Source organism: Callorhinus ursinus, unplaced genomic scaffold (assembly GCF_003265705.2).
Source record: "Callorhinus ursinus isolate GAN/ISIS: 27379988/994484 unplaced genomic scaffold, GSC_fseal_2.0 scaffold39, whole genome shotgun sequence".
NCBI classification, from domain to species: domain Eukaryota; kingdom Metazoa; phylum Chordata; class Mammalia; order Carnivora; family Otariidae; genus Callorhinus; species Callorhinus ursinus.
In genome coordinates, this window is record NW_027397101.1 from 16,124,212 (window position 1) to 16,141,684 (window position 17,473).

Below are 17,473 nucleotides of genomic sequence, written 5' to 3' on the forward strand. Positions count from 1 at the left end.
TGTCTGTTTCCAATGCTTTTCCACAGTAGCTAATATAGTTGAAAATATATGGTTTTCATATCATTAAAAATAGTCTTACACATCCAAATTCACCAAAATACTAAAACTATTATTCTAGATCTAATCTATTACTAGATTTCACTTTAATTCCTTATTGAAGCTATGTTGAATTGAGTCCACATACTTCTCAAACTAGACGCCTGTCGAGTAAGTACTTGAAATCTCCCACAACTACTCTCATGCCCTCTGTTTGAACGAATGAGGTAACCTGTATTGTTCCCATTTGAACATTGTTGCAGAAGAAATAGAGAAAGATTATGTGGTTTGAGGATCGATTGACCAACATCTATATTGATGATAAGAGGAAAAATGTGATTAAGTGAAGGCAAAAGGATTTCTGTCTTACAACACTGAAAATATTAATGACGGGGAAGAAATAAAATACTGTGTCCAGCTGATAATTATTGTGGAATTCACTTTCTCAGACATCTTTGGTATTATGATAATAAAAAAATACATATAAAATTATGAGGAATGATTTAGAAGTGATTTGGCTCTCCATAAGGTTAGAGGTTAGAAATTTAATCAGGTCACTTATTATCATACATCAATATAAGCCATATAGGCCAGGAACAAATGGATGCTGCTGCTGATTTTCTGTGTTTACGGAAAATAAAAGAAAGGGAAAGAAAAGATGAAACAAAAAAGTGTTAAGTGCCAGTCTTGTGCTTGGCTATGACCTCGCTTAATCCTCATACCAACTTCCCTGAAGGAGTTTCCAGTATCCTCATTTTACAGATGGGGAACCACAGGAGGTGGAAAGAGACTGGCTCAGAATCCCATAGCCAGGATTGTAGCTGAGCTCAGTCTGCCCTCAGAGACTTTGTTCTTTCCACCTTGATCTCTTGTGATTGGTTTTGTTCGCTTTTTTTTTTTGTCATTCAGGTCATTCTTTCTTGTTCTAGAGAAATTACACAGGATTTGATCACTGCTATCTGTGCAGTTCCATATAATATGTTAGTTACCATTTGAAATCATTTTAGCACTGAATATTGAACAACTCACCAGTTTCAAGATGGCATCTCCATTCTGCATGTATACATATTACTTAAAATAAAAAATAGTTCGTTTTCATTTTGACCAGAGCAACGCTCAGTTTCTTCCCACTGATTTCTGACCACCCAAATCTTCTTGCTCAGCTCTTTTTTTTTTCAGTTTATAATGTTTTGCTATGATTTAGATTTTCTCAAAGAAGAACAAAATTTTATACATAGTGTAGAAATTTAGAAAGACTCACAAGGCTATTTTTCACTTTGTTCAAATTTTGTTCCCAGGAATTAAATGTGTCATACAGTTGTTGCCATTGCTGTTTTCCAAATGTCCGGTGGGTACTATGACTGACAGCAAGATCATTTTAGTACTTACTGCATCAGTAACAAACACTTCAACATCGTCGGCTCCAATCTGAAGTTCTTGCTGCAGTGTGTCAAAAGAAATTTCTTTATTTTCCACTGCCATTCCCATAAAAGTACGCAGTCTCATTTGTGCCATATTCTGTTCATGTAATAGACCAACTGGATCAATGTAGTCTTTATTATTCTGATAAAACTTGACATGATGCCAATTTAGCACCCACAAAAATGGTTAAAAGATCATGAATAAGTTCACCTTCCTAAAATCTGACTGGTTTTAAAGTGAGAAGATGGTCAAAAAGAAGTGCATTTAGATCTTTCAGTGCTCATACAATACAGCTGTGGGCATCAGCTTGAGCCTGGGAAGCGTTGTCCTCCATGTGACTCCCTAGCAATTCCACACTTGAGAGTGACAGCCGAATACTTACTGAAATACTTTTTCTGGAGAGCCAATGAACCATCCTCCTCTGGCCATAAATGTACTGTCATCCATTGTTCAAGTTGGATTATTACCAAGTATGTTTTTGGAAACACATTCTCTAGATGTCACAGAGCCTTTCATAATTTAATTTATCAATGTTAAGGAATTGTGAAATTGTCACAGCAGCATTAATGTTGAATCAGTTAAACACAAAACAGGCTATGGTGTCTCATGCTTTGGAAGATGAGAAGTGGTTATAAGCAAATCCACAGGGACAGAGCATTAAACTTCCAAAGGATGAGTAATCACTGTTAAAAACAGTATACACCTGTGTGAGATGTCATATGAAAACATAGGACAATGGCCTTCTTAGTAGCTGTGAAAATTTAAAACAAGACACCAACCAGACAGCTCTCCTATTTCCCAGATGCCTTTCAGGACTGGTATCTCTCTATAGCTTCAAAACCAAAACTCAGAGACAAAACAAATTACAATTAATTATTACCACCATGATGTTCCATCAAGAATCCTTTAGAAGGATAACATTTCTTGTAACTGCTAGATTTCTGAGCCAGAGGTGACCAAAATCTCATCTATTTTTTTAGCATACCATGGAATCCTTTTACATCTTCGAGAATATTTGGACAAAAATCTGGGAAATATACACATGAAATATTGATTCTTATTTCTGGTAAGTAATCAGGTTAACCCTATTGGTAGAATGAGGTTGAGATAATTAATAGGTGGATTTGCCAAAATGAGTAAATGAATCCATTACAATACATTATGTCACAATCCTATCTCTGCTACCATCATTTTAAAATAAAAATAACATTTAACAAGTTCTGTGCCCTGAAGTTGAAAATAGAATGTTATAGAGTTGTCATTATTTCTTCTCTGGGAAAGATTGTGACTGATAAGATAACTATTGCCTAAACTATTTTAGTATGTGGAATTGGCACAGATAAATTCTCTGCTCTATGTACTAATTACAGTAATTTGATCATTATAATGATTATAATTTCATATTCACTTTATATGAGATGGTCTCTTAACACTGCCTGTCACATCATAGTAAATTTGCTTGTAAGATTCTTTTGGGGGGAAACTATTATATCTTATCAACAATGTCTTTAGTGGCTTAATTATGATATGCCTTCGGGATTTTTATAACACCTCTTGTAAAGCCTGTTTTCTGAATGAGAATGTTATATGTCTAAGAGCTGTGTCAAGATACTCTTTTAAATAGTCAGTTGCATTTCTAATATATTTATGAGAAAAATTATTGAAAACAACCTGAAATTCCAACAAGGAGGTACTTATTAAATTAATAATGGCATATCCCTGCAATAGAATATCAGATATTTACAAAAAGAATGAGGAAATGCTATGTACTGATTCAGACAGATTACTAAGGTATACTCTGGAATGAAAACAGCAAGGTACAAAATAGTGACTATAGAATATATTTTTTTATATAAAATAAGGTCCATATTTGTATTTTCTTGCATTTTCAATCAAGGAAGGCTCTGGTAGGACACATAGGAAAGTAATACAAGTGATTTCCTGAAGGGGAGGAGAGGGGTTTGTGTGGAACTAGATGAATGGTAGATGGGGCTGAAGACAGACTTTCTCTGTATTCCTTCCTTTAGAATCTCTGTTGGTGGCGCCTGGGGCCATGAAAAGTTTTTAATATTCACTCAGCCCACTATATCAAACTACCACTTGTTTTGGATTTTGAGTCATACATATGAAAGCCTTTACCTGTTGTCATTTTATCACTTTTATAACTTTTTACAATTAAGTATTTTAGCCATTTGTAATTTACTATGGTGCATATTATGGGAAACAATGGTTATCCAGTTGTCTCAGCATTATTTACGAAGAGACTGTCATTTCCCTATTGACTGGACATGTTACCTTGTTCACATGTTAAATTCCCTTCAGTATTCTTGAACTTTCTATTCCATTACACTGGTTTGTCTATGTATATGCCCCCATGATTTAGTTACTTCGACTATCTGCTTTAAAATTCATAGGCCTGGTTTTCCCTCATTGTTCTCTTTCAGAGGTTTTCTGGCTATTTTAAACATTTTTAAGGTAAATCTTTTATAAAATCAGGTTGTCTAATTGAAAAATGTTGGTATTATAATTGGTATTGTGCTAAATATATCCATTAACTTAAGGAGAATTGATAACCTTTTGATGTTGACTAGTTTTCCAGTTGGTTCTCTTGGACTTTCCAAGTGTATAATCATATTACTTGCAAATAGTGATAATTCTACCTTCTCCTTCCCATTTCTCTTGTGTCTAATTTCTTTTTCTCATCTAATTATAATGATTAGTTAAATATGCTCCAAAAATCTCTGCAAAGAGTCTCCAAAGGAATGGTTATGGCAACAGAATCTGGGTGAAATTCTTAACCCATTTATACAAGGCCTTGTTTTGAATAACTGTTTTGGCTATATCAGCATGACCTGTTAGAGATTTTTCTTGATTCCTTATTTCTAAGAAATGAGAAATGACTTCACTTGTTGTTAAAACCATCTTCAGTATATTAAATTGGAGCTTTCCCTAAGGGCTAGTTTACAAATAGTCATGATTCACCTGACATGCTGTAAGGAAATATACATAGACAAAAGAGAGATTTTAGCAATTGAATGGTTAATCTCTCTTTTCCCCCAAGCCAGATGTATTGGAAATGACTGAAGAAAATGTGTGGTTTACATCCCTATTCCCCAGCCCCTGTATGTTTGAATTCAAATTTCATATTTGAACATAGTCATGCCAAGTTTAAGAATGATCTTCCTCATCTATAGTAGCAAGATTGATTGCCTGGTGTATTGCATGATGATATATATATTTTATATTTAAATCTAAAACTCCAGTAGCCAATTCAGGGTTGAATTTGGTCCCAATATGAAGCAAAAGGTATTTGACAACTAAATGGAAAGGATATCAACCAAACTAAAATTTGCTAAATTTAAAGATTTTTCGTTCAAGAAGTGAAGTGTTAGTAAATACTTTTGAAAATCCAAGGCTAGAATTGCCAGTTGCAAGACTGGATTTCCACAATCAAAATTTACAAATTTTCTGACACAACCTTTAGCATATTTGCTAGATGAAGGAGTTCATTATGAAAGGAAAGGAACATCCATGAATAATAAAGGGAATGACCAAAGACTACCAAAGTTAAACAGGACACTGTATAGCATTGATACAGACAAATTAAACACACACACACACACACACACACACACACACACACCCCTCAAGAGACCCTCCTTACAAATCAGCAGTCACTTGATTTACAAATCAAGTGTCCCCTCAACTTCCAGGGGTCACAAAGGCCCATGCTCTGGTTTGAGGAGCCCTTAGTTTCTGAAGGAGCTAATCTGTTTTGAACCTCTTGAAGTTCCTTTCTGGACCAAATAAAGATCGGTAAACCTGCCAGAAAACAAAGCAAGCTCAAGATAAGACTTCCCAGTTGTATGTTCTAACAGCCTAGTCCAATCCTCTGTCTAGTGTAGCTGAGCAAAGAGAAGTGGTCATTTGGGAAGGCTGATGAAAGTTGACTCCTTATTCTAATTGCCACATTTAGCTAAGCTAACACTAACTTACAGATCTACAGGAAGCAGGCAAGACAGAGCATCCATTCAATCAAGGAAATCCACCGCATATGTCACTGTAGCTTACTAGGATGGGTGTTTCTTATTCCCTATGTCTACCGACTTGGTAACACTGAGGCCATCTCTCAATATCAGAGTTTACATTTTGACCTAGAATTCCATTGATGAATAGCGGGTGATTTCTACCAGGTGAAAATCTTATTTATCTCTCCTAGGCTGCGGGTAAAAAATCCTGAACGAGAGCCAAAAGACACATGAACTAGATTATATGTACTCCGAAGAATTTGTAAATCAAGTGACTGCTGATTTGTAAGGAGGTTCTCTTGATGCGTGTATGTGTGTGTTTTGTGTTTCACTTGTGTGTCTCAATGCCATACAGTTCCAGGTTTTGTAAATTGCCAAATATATAGTGATAACCCATTGAAAAGACTAAATATTGGCTTGGAGGAATTGGCTGAACTTTACCATTTTTCTTTTTATAATTAGATTTTTTTAAACTTAGCCCCACATGCCACTACTTTTAGCACAATGCAGCAGGGTCTAGTTAAGTTATGCTATATGCTTTTCAATTAAACCATAACTTTCCCATGTGCATTTTGTTGTGCTCACTCAACATTAAATAAATGGATAACACCTGAATAAATTCAGAGCCCCAGAGTACACCAATTCTTGGAAGTAATTTACCAGTGAGAGGTTTTTCATTTTAGCTTAATCAAGACTGTTACTGAATTGAGGTAAAGCAGTAGTTACTTAAGTACAATCTCTACAAGCAGGTAATAGTAAAATATATAATAGTATTTATGACTGGTTGACCCATTTCTCAACCCATTTAAATCTGGGAAGATATGTAATAAATCTGAATCCAGTTTATGTACTTGGACTATTCATATATACAGTAAAGCTCTTTCATAAAGCTTCTTATCAGGGGAAATGTCTTAGAAAGGAAAAGGAAAATTATGGGCATGGAGAAAATACATAAGATTTTCAGCCTCCCATTTTGCCATTATATCTCCTTATTTGTATTAAAAAACACAGCTACTGACAATGCCACTGTACATGCGTGTAAAGTGTCAAGGAGACATATATCCTCAGCAGTTCCTGGAACGTTAAGAACTCCGTGGCCTTTCCCTACTATTGATGTCATTTTTCTTGTAGCTGCTTCATTGTAAAGCTGAGTGGCAATGACAATAAATATGACATTCCTCATTTTTGAAAGCTTTCACACTTGATTAGGCATCTGGTGTGGGGACTCGTGCACAGAAAGCATTGAGTGAATATTGCTTGATGATGATCACTCCCTGCCAAATAAAATTAAACATTCTGCATGATGTAAATGCCGATAAATTGATAAAGAGACTGTAATTCTGTGAAAGATCTAGATCTTTCAACTGCAGTCTGTGAACCACTTGTCTTATAGGATTCTTGGTAAAAATGAAAATTCCTAGCTCAAACCTAAGACCTTGTGATTGAGAACCTCTGAGTGTAGGAATTTTCATTTTTAACAGTTTTTCTGGTGATACTCCTGTACTACAAAATTTGACAACCACTAACCATTAAATCTTGGATTCTTAAAAGAATATTTCTAATTACACATGCATTTTCATCTAGACCACTAGAGAGGAAGTCTACAGAGAAGATGGTTTTCAATATTAGATACTGAATTCTTTATTTAAGTGGTCAAAATAATACTGAGTACATAAAGTCTTAGGCTACGCCTGTAAAATTCTTAAAAACTCAGCAGAAAATTGAATTATTCCCAAAGACAAATATCTGGCTTTTGAGGAAGATCTGGGATTTTTTTACTATTCATTTTTTTATCAGTAAGTTTCATGATAAGTGAACAGAGAAAAGTTTTTGAGTCAGTTCTCTCCTGGAGAGGTCAGGAAGAAAAGACAACAGTATATAGAGTACATCTTTTTACTTCTTGATCGTGAACTGGAGAATGTGTTCAAGGTGTATGTAGCTGCAAATATTTTAGAATTAAGTGTAACATAAAATATCATAACATTCATTCTCAAATATAAAAAGCAAAGGCAAAGCCCCTATAAGAAGGTCTGGAATGGAAGAAAAGTCCCCAGCAGGCGGGGGGGGGGGGGGGGGGGGGGGGGGCGGCTATTGGCCACACCTAGAATTCAACTCACACCGAGAAGGAATGAATATATTGCAATGCCTCCAGGAGACAAAGTATGGCTTATGTAAACAACTTTAAAATATGGATGTTTTGTCTGATAATGATGAGCTTTGGTCCCAGTGTAGGTGAGGGCTGAGGACACAGGCAGGGGGATGAGAATGGTAAAGTCAGATCTCAACTGATAACTATGCTCAAATGCTTAAAGAGATAGCATAAGAAAAGGTATTAACCATATACGGGTTTGAAAATAAAACCTGAAGACCAAAAGGTAAAATAGGAAAACAGAAATATGGAGAAATTTTCTAAAAAAAAAAAAAAAATCAATGAAAGCCATTCTACAAAGAAATAGGAATGATAGTGGTTTAGTGAGTTGTCTTGGAAGCAAGAGGCTATTTGAATAATCATCTAGGACATTGTAGGACCGTGCTTCTCAAAGTTTAATGGGCATATGGATCAGGTGAGGATCATGTTAAAATGCAGAATCTGGTTCTGGATATGTAGGGTGAGACTTGAGTTTCTACCATGTCTAGCAATGCTCTCAGGTGAAGCCAATACTGCTGGCCCATTAGAATGCTTTGAGTATCAAGATTCTAAGGTATTTTCCAAATCTAAGAATCCAGAATGGATTTACCCTGTGGCTCTGTCACTTTCTGTGTGATCATGGAACTAGTTCCTTATCTTTTCTTTGTCCCAGATTTTCTCATTTGTAAAATTGGAAATAATCAGAGTTTTGCCTTGTAGGAACATTTGGAGGCTTCAGTGATTTAACAGACATAGAGCATGCAAGAGAGATCCTGACAGGTAATAAATAGTCAATAAACGTCAGCTTTGATTATTGCTGTCATTATTATAAAGCTAAAAAGTTGTGAAATACAGAGTGCTTTGGCTTTTTCAGATTTCCCTCTTCGTTGATGTAATCAGACTGTGTTTGTGTGAAACTGAGCAAGGATGCCTTAGAGTTTCTCCTTCTCACTGCCAGATAGGCCTCCAGTTGTGGCCTAAAGTCATTTTTAGGTTTTGCTAAATTCCAAAGGAAATGAAATCTACAATGACTCCATATGCAAATAATAGTAATGTTGAAGGAAGGGGGGAATGGATTTCTAGAGACTGAGCTTTCAGTCCTGCCTCTAATTAGCCATGTAAACTAATAGCATTCTCCCAAACCTGACAATCCCACAATGCAGGAGAACATGTGCTCCTTTTTACCGCTGACTCAAACCCCCAGGACATCTTTCATGGATTGGTGATTTAGCCATCGACTTCCAAGCAACAGAGATTGCCATCGTTCTTTGGGCCCCACATACTCTTCTGGACTCTTAAGTTATCCACTCTGCTGTCCATTTCCTCTGACTCCTGGCTAAATGCCCTGCTCTTAGTGATGAAGAACTCTTGGCACTCAAGCTAATATCAAAGTCACGGGCTGGGAACCCTATCTAATAGGTGACTGTAGCTTAATGGAAATAATATGAATTCTTTTATTTTTTTTAATTTTTGGTACACCTTACTCCCCAAATGTCTTAGCTAATTAAGAATAAAATCTAAATTTTAAAACGAACACTTACAGCTCACTTAGTGTGTCACTTCCAAAGTGCAATTTTAATCTAAAAAATAGTTTTACATGAATGATATCAGGGAAATAGAACAAGCATGTGGTAAATCATTAAGTATTTATTGAATTCCTACCATAAGGTCAGCACTGTGGCAATATGGAAACTTTAAGAAGTGTAAGCCATTGGAATTTAACAGACAGCTAAGAGGATACTACTTACATATATGGAAAAGTTAGAGTCAATTTATTATTGAGATGAGCGGTAGCAGCTCTGGGTGCGACAACCTGCCTAGCAAGCATGTCTACCTGTCTGTCCCTCCCCCTCAGAACTCCCATTCACCTTTCCCTACTCAGCTCTTTCTCCCCCCCACCCCGTAACATTTCTAACATACTATAAAAATTGCTTACATGATATTAGAGTCATTGCCTCTTATTGTTTTCCCTGACAAGAATGTACACTCCATAAGGATGGGGCTTTTGCCTCTCGTTTCTTGGTGGATCTCCTGTCTATAGAAGAATGCTTGGAAGCACAGAAGTGTTCAAGAACGCTGTTTGAGTGAGGGGATGATTCATTAAAGAGACCAATACCAAGTCTGAGCCTGCATTTCACAGCTCATAGACCTTGTGTGTTCCTAACACACAAAAGAGGCCCGCAGAGAATATTTTATAACTGACTAGTTTGTACAAACTATATTTGTTATCTCTGCTCGACAATACTCAGGATTTTGTCTTTTTTTCCTTTGGACATCTAAAAATTAGGCTGACCTAAAGACACAAAGTCATGAGAATAAATTGTAGATCATTGTTATACTGCCATTCCAAGGGGAAATGAAATCTGCAATGACTCTGTTACACAGATAATAGTAACCGTGAAGGAACACGGGAATGGATTTTTTGAGATCTAGTTCTATGTCCTGCCTCCAATTAGCCATGTAAACTGATAGAATCTCTTGACCTCAGAGTTCCAAAATCTTCAGTTGAAATATGAAATTATTTCTAAATGATAACCAATGATATTTAACTCTGACATCTAGCTTTTTTTGACACGAACTCCATTTTGCCCACCCCATCCCACTGACCCCCATTCTATTTAATAGTTCAAGTTTAAGGAGTTAGAAAAGACAGAAATGAGCAAATGAGGAGGATAATGCCTGATGGGAAACACTTACTGTTATTATCATTACGACCAAGATCATAAATATAGATTCAGGTAAGGAATCAGACTTCTGATAGTTCTAAACTGGTTCTATTTTCCCTCTGCAAAAAAAACCAGAAAAACAAAAAACTTGAAAGTCAGTTTAAAAGGCCCTTGAGTAGCAAAAATAATGCCATGGCATTTATCCTCTAGGCCCATTGGGTAACTTTAGACTCTCACTCAGTGTCTACTTATTGCACACATAATCCCTTTGGGCTGGAATATTTTTTTTTCCCTCAGCCCAAAGGAATTAGAAGCAGCAAATTTTAAAATGTTACCAATGGGGCACATCTTGTCAGAATAAATAACTTAAAGCTGATAAGAGTTAAGACATTCTTTCATTCAGAGATGAGATATTGTAAACACATTACATGTGTTAAGTATTAATCTAACTATCATTAGATTGTAGTAAATTTTAAAATGATTTTCTGACAATGATCTTGACTTCTCAAGACCACCTTGTGTAAGAAGGCAAGACATATTTCTGCTAGAAGGGTTTCCATTAACAGTAGTTTATATGTAGATGCCTAAGTGGCTCAGTCCGTTAGTTAGGCATCTACCTTCAGCTCAGGTCATGATCCCAGGGTCCTGGGATCGAGCCCCACATCCAGGTCCTTGCTCAGTGGGGAGCATGTTTCTCCCTCTACCCCCACCCCCCCACTTGTGAACTCTCTTGCTCTCAAATAATAAAATCTTAAAAAACAAACAAACAAAAACAATAGTTTATATATAAACAATTTTGTTTGAGGTATCTGAAAAGACCCACTCATATCAAATTTTTATTTCCAGGTGATGTTAGATAATGAGATATATTGTATTATCTCTCCTTAAATTTCTCTGGTAACCGTTACAAAAGATATTTTAGGCACTCCTCTTATATCAACGTTTTCTCTTTATATTCAGTATATGTTGGGCAGTGTGGGGACCTGCAGTGTAAAAACATAGGTCCAGATATTGAGTAATTTAGGAATAGATGGACAAATCAGATGAAGAAGAAATCGTTTCGAGCGTGGGTTTTGGAGATGGCCCCATCTGGATTGTAAACTCATACTTACCAGCCTGGTGACTGTATGCAAGTTACTTAATACCTCTGCTACTCAGATTCCTCATCTATAAAATAGTGATTGTAATACCTATTTACAGAGATGTTATGAGAATTAAATAAAATATATATGCCAAGCACTTAAATTTACAGCCTGGAATAGAGATAGAGATACCAGACAAATATTTGACGGTGAATGAATAAGCTGGGTTATCCTGGGCAATTTATTTATAAACTTTCGTTGCTTCATCTGTAAAATGGGAAAAATTGTGCTTAACTCCATAGAGTTTTTAAAAATTAACCACAAAAAATTAATATGCTTATGTACATGGGACATAAGGTATCCCCAGAACACCGTAAAAACCTAATAAATTATATTCATTAGAAATACTATGTTTTAATAATGAGAAAACAAATGCCAAAGTACATGGTGTAATATGAGTTCAGAAAAAGGGCAGACCAGTGTGGGTGGGAGTCAAAAAGGTGCAACTCTGAATTATTGTCATATAACTCTGAGGGGGCCTGATGGAATTCAGCCTCTCCATCTACTCACATAGCCCCTTGTGACCAGCTGCCCTGTACCCACTGAAACAGAAGGTGCTAGGAATCAGTTTGCTGAAAAATCTGAAAGGAGGCACACACATACAGGGTAGGGCTGATATAAACCCTATCGCTGGCCTCTGTGTTCCCTTGGCAAAAGGCAACAAAGCAAGAATGATTGCTTTTGTGAACATTACCTCTGCAAAGGCATTCCTTTGTTTCTTCAGTATTCATCTGCTTCAGTTATGTAGTTCACACTTGGTTCCTTGTTTTTGTTGTTTTTTGTTTTCCCAACTGAATATATAAATAGATCTTCAATTAGGAGCCAGAGATCTTGGATTTATTTTTTTCCCCCAAACTGAAAGTAGTTCTTTTTTTTTCTGATGATGTAAGTGGCACATGCTCTTGGTAATTAAAACAGTCAACAGAGAACATCTGAGGAACATGTAGAGATCTTTGGAAATTTCCGCCATGAATCAGAATTTCTTCCTTCCTTCCTTCCTTCCTTCCTTCCTTCCTTCCTTCCTTCCTTCCTTTCTTCCTCTCGTTCTTTCTTTCTTTCTTTTCTTTCTTTTTTCCTTCTTTCTTCTTTTTTAGAGGGGGGGCAGGGAAAGGGGCACAGGGAGAGGTAGAGAGAGAATCTTAAGGAGGCTCCACACCCAGTGCAGAGCCCAATGCAGGGCTTCATCTCAAGACCCCGAGGTCATGACCTGAGCTGAAATCAAGAGTCCGTGCTTAACCGACTGAGCCACCCAGGAGCCCCCTTCCTAAAGGGAAGTAACAAAGGATGAGGCCTCATGAAAAAAAATCAATGATCATTAACTTCGATGACCCAGAGCAGCCAACATAATCTATCTAAAATACAAGTTGGGTCATGCCATTCTCTTGTTTAAACTCTCTCTTTTTTGTATTCCTTTGCTTTTGCAAGAGTATCTGTAATCCTGAGCACAATATATGAAGCTCTTCATGATCTGAGTCTTGCCCAACTGGTTATTTCCCACCATTCTCCCTCCACTAAGAACTTTATGTTCTGGCCATGGAGAGGTACTTCATATTCTCCAATTCTTAGCTTTAAAGGTCTTTTCACTTCTGGATTTTGCATAATGGAAAACTGAGCTCACAAGATTTGCTCACTACAAACACATACAAATGCTGGATAAAATATAACTAAAAGCATTTTTAATAAATGCTGAGCTTAAAAAAAAAAAAACAAAAAAACAAAAACAAGACAAAATTTCCAGGTCCCAGAACCTAAGGAGAATTTGAAGTCAGAATTGTTAACATCCTGAAGCCTGGGAGAGTGGACATGGATATAGGCCTAATAGTCACGTAATAAGGGCTAATAATGCACAAAGGAGCAGGAGATGCAGCCTTGAAAAATGAAGAACAGAGGAATAAAAATGGAAAATGGAGGAAATTTAAGGAAAAGATAATGAATCCAAAGAAATACAAAAAAGAAGAAATAAAAATTAAATGCATAAACCGAATGCAAAACAATGAACAAAAAGGTAAATTCAAACCAAACTAGATCAGTAATTTCATTAAGTATAAAGGAGCTAAATTAAAAGATAAAGATTATAAGGGGCGCCTGGGTGGCTCAGTCAGTTAAGTGTCTGCCTTCGGCTCAGGTCATGATCTCAGGGTCCCGGGATCGAGCCCCACATCGGGCTCCCCCATTCAGCAGGGAGTCTACTTGTCCCTCTGCCCCTCCTCCTGCCCATGTTCGCATTCTCTCTCTCTCAAATAAAAATAAATCAAATCTTAAAAAAAAAAAGACTGCAAGACTGTTTTAAATAGAAAAAAAATGTGTCCTATTTAAAGTAAGTGTTCTTTGAAAACTAAGGTCACAGAAAGATGGATAGAGAAAGACATACCAGCTCTAACCAAAATTAAGTTGGTGTGATTATATTAAAATCAGATGAAATAAGATACTTTTTTTGTTATTTTATTAAGCTATAAAACACATACATTAAAATTCACATTTTTTTTTACTGTATTAGTCTGGGGGTTTCGACAAATACATATAGTTTCTAATTACCACCATAATCAAGATAGTGAACAATTCCAACACCCACCTCCCATCCTAAATATGTTACTGGCCTACTCCTTTACAATCAACTCTTTTCCGGTAGCTCATGGATATCACTGACCTGTTTTATGTCCATATAGTTTTGCCTTTTCCACAGTGTAATATCAATGGAACAATACAGGATGTAGGCTTTGAGACTGACTTCTTTCACTTAACATAAAGCATTTAGGATTTGTCCACACTGTTGTGTGTATTACTTGTTCATTTCTTTTTATTCTGGTAGTATTTTGTTATATAGATGTACCAGAATTTGTTTAACCAGTCCCTAGTTCAAACATTTGGATGGCTTCCAGTTTTGTGCAATTACAAATAAAGTCACTATAAACATTCACATATAAGTTTTTGTGTGAACATAAGGTTTCAGTTCACTTGAGTAAATAGCTAGGAGTGGTATTGCAGGGTTGTATGATAAATGTATTTTTAACTTTATAAGAAACTGCCAAATTGTTTTCTAAAGTGTCTGGGCAATGTTGCGTTCCCACCAGCAATGTGTGAAAGTTCCAGTTGCTCTGCATCCATGTCAGCAATTGTCAGGCTAAGTATTTTAAAACATTTTATCCATTCAAGTAGGTGTGTAGTGGTATCTCATTGTGGCTCTGATTTTCATTTTCCGAATGACTAACTTCCCTAATCTTTTCATGGGCTTATTTTCCATTTTGGTCAAATGTCTGTTCAAATGTTTTGCCTGTTGCTTAAGGGTTTTTTTTTTTTTTCCTTGTTATTGAGTGTTGGAGGTTCTTTATATATTCTAGATATAAGTTCTTTATGAGATATGTGATTTATAATATTTCTTTCCAACCTGAGGCTTAGCTTTTCCATCTCGTAATATATTAATCAAATGTATTCATTTTTTATAGACCATGCTTTTGTTGCTGTGTTTAAGAAATTGTTGGCAGCCCCAAAGAGCAAGAATTATTTCCTTGTTTTTTCTAGACATTTTACAGCTTTAGATATTGGACAAAGACCTATTATTTATTTTTAGTTAATTTTTTTGCATAGATATGAGGTATGGACCAACTTTTATAGATACATATATTTTGCATATGAGTATTCTAATGGTTTCAGCACTTTTTTTTTCTTTTTTTTTTAAGACTTTACTTTCTCTATTGAATTACATTTGCCCATTTGGACAAAATCAGTTGTCCATCGCTAATTTTGGATTCTATTGATCTTTTTATCTGCCTTTTTTCAATACAACACTGTTTTGATTTCTGTAATTTTAGAATAAGTCTTGAAATCATGTACAGTGACATTAAATATGATATAAAATAGGGACCTATAACTGACTCATGAATTGAAAAACTTCACACTGCAAAAATTGTCACCTTTATCCACATTAGTTTAATGGCTAGTAAAATACCAATAATATTTTCCTTTTTTTGATCTTTCATTTTTTTGTTTTTGCTTTTTTAAAAAGATTTTATTTATTTGAGAGAGAGAGATAGCAAGAGAAAGCATGAACGGGGAGAGGGAGAAGCAGGCTTCCCACGAACAGGGAGCCCGACATGGGGCTCAATCCCAGAACACTGGGATCATGACCTGAGCTGAAGGCAGACCCTTAACTGACTGAGCCATGCAGGCATGCCAAGATCTTTCATTTTTTGAAGCATGGTAAATTTCTTCTAAAATGTTTATATGAAATTAAAAGGTCAAAAATAGTCTAGACAACTGAGGAAGAAGAAAATGTTAGGGGATTTCCCTCCCATTTATCAAAATTATTACAAGGGTACCGTAATTAATAAACTATATCCCTCACACAGGGAGAGACAAATAGACGAATGAAATAGAGTAGATAGAAATTCCCAGAAATAGACTCAAACATAAACAGACAGTTAATATGACAGATGGCATTATAGATTATTGGGGAAAAGATGGACTTTTCATAAAAAAGTTAGGACAATTGGCTATTATATATAAAAATGAACTCAAACCCCTCTTCACACCAGATATAAAATTGACTGCAGGATGATTAAAGATTTTAAGCAAATGCAAAATATTAAATCTGTTATTATGAGGAATATCTTTACAAATTTGAGGCTGGGAAATTTTTCTTAAACAAGTCAGAAAAATGCATAAACCAAAGAAAAGGATAGATAATTTTAAGATTAAGAACTGTTTCCCAAATGAAAATATAAGGAGACTTAAAATACAAAGCACAAACTTGGATAAGATATTACAGCACATATACTTAACAAAATACTCATGTCCTGAACACTTAAATAAATACCAACTCTCAGGAGAGTAATGGGCAGTAATGCTTATACACGCATTTCACGGAAAATATGAATATCCAAAAAGCATGGGAAAAGTTGCTCAACTTCAGGGAAGCGTAAATTAAAACCACAGTGTGTCATCTTTACATACCCACTAGTAGGGCAACACTTAAAAACACTGGCATGGCTAATCATTGGTGACGATGTGGCTCAATGTTGAGTTCTCAGGCTTTACTGTTGAGCATTGGCACAGTCACTGGAAAATAGTGTGGCTTTTTTCTAGTAAAATTGAGACTGAGCAATCTAGTCCTACTCACATACCTTAAAGAATTCTTGCAAATGTGCATCAGAATACATAATTCATAAAAGTATTATTTGTTCTTTTATTTTTATTTTTTATTACTTAAATTCATTTAGCCAACATAGAGTACATATTTAGTTTCAGATATAGTGTTCAATAATTTATCAGTTGCGTGTAACACCCAGTGCTTATCACATCACGTGCCCTCCTCAACGCCCGTCACCCAGTTACCTCATCCCCCCCCACCTCCCCTCCAACAACCCTCACTTTGTTTCCTGTAGTTAAGAGTCTCTCATGGTTTGTTTCCCTCTCTGATGACTTCCCATTCAGTTTCCCTCCCTTCCCCTATGATCCTCTGCACTGTTTCTTATATTCCACATATGAGTGAAACCATATGATAACTGTCTTTTTCTGATTGACGTATTTCACTCAGCATAATACCCTCCAGTTCCATCCATGTCGATGTAAATGGTAAGTATTCCTCCCAAAAATATGGAACGCTTCACGAATATGCGTGTCATCCTTGTGCAGGAGTCATGCTAATGTTCTCTGTATCATTCCAATTGCAGTATATGTGCTGCCGAAGGGAGCACATAAAAGTATTAATTGTAACAGCAGAAAACTAGAAACAACTTGAATGTCCATCAATAGTAGATTGTATCTCTAGAGGGGAGGGGGTAGGGGGATGGGTTAGCCTGGTGATGGGTATTGAGGAGGGCACGTTCTGCATGGAGCCCTGGGTGTTATGAACAAACAATGAATCATGGAACACTGCACCAAAAACTAATGATGTAATATATGGTGATTAACATAACAATAAAAAATAAAAATAAAAAAAATAGTAGATTGTATCAATAAACTATAATACATACACACAATAGAATATCATACAAAAGTGAAAGTGAATAATGATAGCCCTGCATAGCAACATGCCTGAATCTCAAAATTGTA

The 17,473-nt window shown here is 36.0% G+C and overlaps 1 non-coding gene and 1 pseudogene across 1 annotated transcript; both read right to left on the reverse strand.

Annotated features, from left to right (window-relative positions):
* Positions 1-1,264: 1,264 nt before the first annotated feature.
* LOC112836248 (eukaryotic translation initiation factor 3 subunit M pseudogene) lies at positions 1,265-1,873 on the reverse strand (annotated as a pseudogene).
* Positions 1,874-17,008: 15,135 nt separating this feature from the next.
* LOC112836295 (U6 spliceosomal RNA) lies at positions 17,009-17,115 on the reverse strand. The gene has a single exon (XR_003211444.1). It is a non-coding gene; the product is annotated as a U6 spliceosomal RNA (small nuclear RNA).
* Positions 17,116-17,473: the final 358 nt, after the last annotated feature.